This window comes from Dipodomys merriami, unplaced genomic scaffold (genome assembly GCF_024711535.1).
Source record: "Dipodomys merriami isolate MVZ:Mamm:240054 unplaced genomic scaffold, mDipMer1.0.p SCAF_10, whole genome shotgun sequence".
In the NCBI taxonomy this organism is placed as follows: domain Eukaryota; kingdom Metazoa; phylum Chordata; class Mammalia; order Rodentia; family Heteromyidae; genus Dipodomys; species Dipodomys merriami.
Window position 1 is genome coordinate 29,471,063 of NW_027202271.1, and position 6,000 is coordinate 29,477,062.

The window sequence follows — 6,000 nt, forward strand, 5'->3', positions numbered from 1 at the left end:
ATTCCATTGTGTTCATTTAACACATTTCCTTGATCCATTCAACCAATGGAGGGGCATCTGGGTTAATGCCATATCTTGGTTATGGTAAACAATACTGCAATAAACATGGTTGTGCTGGTGGCTTTAGTGTGGCCTGGTCTGTGGTCCATTGGATAAATGCTTGAGTGGAATTTCTGGGTCATAGGGAAGCTTTATATTTAGTCTTTTCAGGAACCTCCATACTGCTTTCCAGATTAGTTGAACAAGTTTACATTCCCACCAATAGTGTAGAAGCGTTCCCTTTTGGCCACAACTACTCCAGCATCTGTTGCTATTAGTTTTCTTGATAATGGCCATTCTAAGTGGGGTGAAGTGGAATCTCAATATTGTTTTCATTTGCATTTCTTTTATGACCAGAGATGTTGAACAACTCTCTTCATGTGTCTATTGGCCATTCATACTTCTTTCTTTGAAAAGTCTCTCTTTAAGTCTTTAGCCCATTTACTGAGTTGTTGTTTCTTTGAAGATTTGTTTTTTTGGGGGGGTTAATTTTTTTGAATTCTAAGTATATTTTAAATATGAGGCCTTGTCTGATGCATAGCTAGTAGAGATCTCCCATTTTGTGGGCTTTCTATTTATCTTGCTAACTATGTCCTTTGCCATGCACAAACTCTTCAGTTTGATGCAATTTCATTTAGCCAGTCTTTCTTTGGTTTGTTGTGATTTTAGATCTTTACTTAGTAAGCCAGACCCAAAGACACATAGGTCTCATGTTTTCCCTCATTTTTAGTGATTAAAATGTGCCTATAAATTTACAAGTAAACAGACTAGATGTTAAAAGACAAAAAAAATTACACTTGGGCATGATAAATTATATAGAACTCTAAACATTCACACAGTGAGACCAAAGGAGGATATTCTTAGGAGAGGATCACAAAGGCTCACTAGCTATTTGCATATGATCAAATAAAATATTTATCCAAATGAACTCCAAGACATGGAAACGAGGTTTTTTTTTATTTTACTTTAAATGATTTTGTTATTTTGTTTTGTTTTTGTGTTTCTTCTTTTGTTGCTGGTTTTGATTTCTGTACTTTTTAGTCTTTTATATAAGTTTATTTGTTTTGGCGAGGAGAAGGGGAAATACAGAAATACTGGGACAAAGCGTGAACTAATTCAGCACTGATACCCACTATACGCTATGTTGAAAATGAGGAAAAAACTGGGAGAAAACGAAGGAAGAGGTGACACTATTCAAAAAGAAATATTCACCATAGCTAAGATATGGAACCAACCTAGAGGCCCTCAGTAGATGAATGGATCAAGAAATTGTGATACATATATGTATATATGTAAACATATATATAAATTCTATGCCTCCAGAAAGAATGACACCATCCCATTTGTTAGGAAATGGAAAGACTTGGAAAAAAATGGTATTAAATGAAGTAAGCAAGGCCCAAAGAAACATAGGTCTCATGTTTCCCTTATTTGCAATAACTAGTATATGTTTAGGACAAGCAGAAGAGGTCCAAAGCTATGTACATATGACCATATAAGCTGATGGCTAAGTGAAATGAACCCCAAGATAGGGACACAAGAGATTTTTATCTTTCTTGCTGTTCTTTTTAGTGTACTTAAATGTACTATGTGATTTTTTTTTGTTTCTTTGTATGTTCTTCCCCCATGGTATAACCCCTGTTGATTCTGGTGTTCTGCATTTTGTATATACATTTTTCTAATTTGAGGTGGGGAAGAGAAATAACAAAATGCTGAAATAAGGATACAGGTTGACTCATTGTAGCAACGAGATGTAAACGAACTTTACAACTTTGGAGGGGGGAGTTGGGAGGTGGGAGGAAAGGGATGGTAGGGGAAAAACAAAGGAGGAGATAACAATGCTCTATAGGAAATGGACTCATTACCTTGCTCATGTAATTGTAACCCCTTTGAACACTATCTTTACAATAAAAATATATTGAAAAAGAAATGTACTCAGTACCTGATCTATGTAACCGTAATCCTTCTGAATATCACCTTTACAATAAAAATAAGTTAATAGAAAACATATCCAAGATATAAAACTAGTAAATTACTGATAATGCTCACAAGATCACTAGTTTTTAAAGTTTGAGAACCTGGCTGTAGCACTTCCTGCTGTTTTTTCTTGGGCAACTCACTCAACCTCTCTGAGTCTTTCCTCATCTGTTAAGGAACACATAAACCTTTTTCTTTGAGGATTAGTGTGAAAAATCACTTAACAATGCCCATTTTTCACTAGCATTGTTCTTTCTTGGCTGCTAGATTTTGGTGATTGGATGAAGGCAATTAAGTTTCTGTTCTGATTTTATATATATATATATATATATATATATATACTATATAACATTTATTATATATGATAGAATGTAAACATACATTTTGTAGAGGATGCAGGCAAGTTAGCAAGAGTGTAGTATTTCTATAAGGAAAGAAAGGAGGACTGGCTTTTCTGGCTAATATATTGCTATGTATTGTATCATATAGTTATATATTAGTGGGGAGTTACAGACAAGTTAGCACCAATGTGGTAAGTATTCCTTTAAAGGAAGGAAAGAATGGGAGATGAGGACTGGCTTTTCCAGCTGGTGAGTAGGGAAGACAGAAATGTTGCAGAGGGAGGGGTCCTAGAAGGATGGCATCTCAGTGGAAACTTGAGGCTAGGCTGGAGTGTTCCATCATTCTTGGAAAAGGGCATTGTGTGTGTAAGTCTGAGAAGTGAGTGAGTTTGGTGGTGCTCATCATTAGACTTTAGAGTGCATCTGCCAAGCTCTGGCCACACTGGCTACCCCCAGAAGAATTTGTGTCCGGAACTGAGAGCAGAGATGGCGACTGAGAAGTGGGCAGAACCCAGCTAGGAGCCAGGCAACCTAATCAGAAGCTGACTAGACCGTCCATGACAGCGTCCCTAGACAGGGAGTGGAAAGGGAAGGCTGTGTTCTAGCAACTACACGTAACTTTATAAGAAGAGAGGGAGGAAGGGCGGAAACAATGTGACAGAAAGCCATGAATCAGCTAACATGCCAGAGAAGGCCATGGATAACCATGAGAGAGGAACCGAGTCCCATGAGTGGGTATCTGTGCACAGGAGCTTCTTCTCTGCCCCCCATGATGTTCATGCCCCCCATTCTACAGTGTGTGAGGTTATTGGAGAGGGCAGAAGGGATGCCATAGCTGGGTAATACCAAGAGTGTATCTTTTTTGTTTTATTCTGTGGTTTTAGGCTGGCACTGAATTCAGGGCCTGAATGTCGTCCCTTAGCTTTTCTACTCAAGGTTAGCACTCTACCACTTGAGCCACAGCTCCACATCTGACTTTTTGGTGATTAATTAGAGATAGAAGTCTCACAGACTTTTCTGTCAGGGCTAGCTTTTGAACTATGGTCTCAACCTGGTGAGTAGCATGCCACCAATGCCTGGCTGAGGATGGAATTTTTTTTCTTCTTTTTTTAGTTTTATAGTTAAGATGTTGTAGGGAGAGGTTACAGTTACATGAGTAAGGCAATGGGTACATTACTTGTGGATCATTGTTACTCCTTCCCTTCCTTGTTGTTGTCCTACTATTCCTTCCCTCCCCCACCTCCCACACTCCTACCACCCCCCACCCCTTGCCGCCAGAAATTGTAAAGTTTGTTTCCAATATATTGTCCTGTGGGTATCCTCGTTGCAATGGGTCATCCTGTGTAGGATGTAATCTTGAAGCAATAATGTTTAAAGACTGTGGGGAGACATGGTATGTTATTTTGAAAATGTGTCCAACAAATCAATCAGTCAATCTATCAATCTATCAATCTATCAATCAATCAATCTATCTATCTATCTATCTATCTATCTATCTATCTATCTATCTATCTATCTATCTATCTACCTATCTATCTATCTAAAATGGAACAGAATGCAAATATTATATTATTTTTTTACGGATAAAATGTGAACTTTCGAGAGACAGTGTCAGGTGGGGAGAGTTGCCTTCCTGTTCCTCCCGTAAATCCAGGTCAGTCAGCTCCAGGTCCCTTGGTTCTGCTACTGGGCAGACATGAGGGAAGGTCAAGACCATGGGTTTGAGGTGCAGGTGAGAGACAGGCCTGAGCTCACTTTTCTCTTAAAGGTTCATCCTTCCCAGCCTCCATCTCTAGTCCCAGCTACATAATTTGTGGGACCCAGAGCAAAGAGAAATTAAGAATTTCAAGATGGTGACATCAGAGATCAAACCAAGTAATGAGGCCTTTCTGAGCAAGGGCTCTGAGTGATTATGTGGTCCTCACTCTCAGGAAGCCAGCTCTGCCCACCTCTCCCTGCTCCTCTCAACTTATCTGAGGCAGAGAACAAGCTGAAGAGAGGAGACACAAATTTCCCTATGGTTCGTTCCATTTAGGCTTTTCTTAGACCCCACAACCGGACCAAAAATAAATAAATAAAAAATAAAATAAAAGTATTTGTTGAGTGAAATGGAATATGACCCAATTTCAGTAGCACTTTGCCAACAAATGATATAAAAGTCTGACACAGTTTTAGACAAACGTTTTGCTGGTTGTGGGATTTGTAATAAAATGGATGACGTCACCACAGAAGTCTCTACTCTGGGTTTATGGTAGCTTTGTTAGCATTACAACATAGAAATGCATCAGGTATGACTTATTCCCAGCCAGGTTTTCTATTTTTGTTCAGCTTTTTACAATTGCTTTTTATTAGTTATTCCTTCATGATGTCTTAGAGAGTTACTCCATAAAGTTATTTAATGGTTATTTAGGAACTCTTTCATGGTATTTCAAGATTTATGAGCTATGTAGGTGGCAATGAAATTTTTATAGCATTTTTGTTGTGTATTTTCTGTGTACATTTTTTTTCCAGTACTGGGGCTTGAACTTAGGGCCTGGGCACTGTTTTTTAATTTTTTTTCCTCAAGGCTGGCACTCTATCACTTTAGCCAAAACTATTTCCAGGATTTTGCTGCTTAATTAGAGATGAGTCTCATGGACTTTTCTGCCTAATCCTTATATTCAGTATACTAAGCAGCTTAGATTACAGGTGTGAGCCACCACCATCTGGCTGCACCATTTTCTTCCTTCCTTCCTTCCTTCCTTCCTTCCTTCCTTCCTTCCTTCCTTCCTTCCTTCCTTCCTTCCTTCCTTCCTTTCTTCCTTCCTTCCTTCCTTCCCAACCTGGAAGAAGCTGGTATGGCAATCCTTTCAATCTCCTCATCACTGTGAAGCTGCCTCTATCACAGTTGCTCAGTACCTCCAAGGCTACATACCCAGCTGCCCCCATGACAGCCTATGACTGGGGTACCAGGCATAGGTTCTATCCCTCTCTTTAAGCATTTCCAGTTTTGGCTCTTGGGACACACAGTGGACTTTACTCTTCGGCTCTTGGGACACACAGTGGACTTTACTCTTCTTAGGCTCCTTGCTGATTGCTGTGCTGTTTGAATCAGTTTTTGGCTCCTTGTCTTCTCCCTTTACCCTCTCTCTTTAGATAATGGCTTTAACTTCTGTCTATATGCCTTGGCTGTCCAATATTAGCTTTCATTCCTGATTTCCCTGCTGTGCTACCGACTTACCTAGCTAAAAGCTCTCTTGACGCCTATGTAGATTTCTAGTAGATATGTCAAATTGCAGATATGTCACTCTTGATATTCCCCTTGAAGCCTGTTCTATCCAATCCACCCAGCCCTCAGCTTTTCTATCTTGGGTGATGACATCATCATCTGTTTAGCTACTCACCCCCCCCCCAAAAAAAAAATCTCAGGAGTTAAGTCTTTGACTCTTCTGTTTTTCCCTCCCCATTTTCCATATGTGTTGCTGTGGTCAGTCCTGTTGACTCCATCCTACATATATCCTGACTCTACTGCTGGCCTCCTCTGGGGCCATCCCACCACCATCCCTACCCCAGTTCCTTCTCTGATTCTTTCTGCCACAATTCAGATGCCAACAGTTGGTTTGGAATCATAAATAGAACATGCCCTTCCCATTCCAATAGCTTC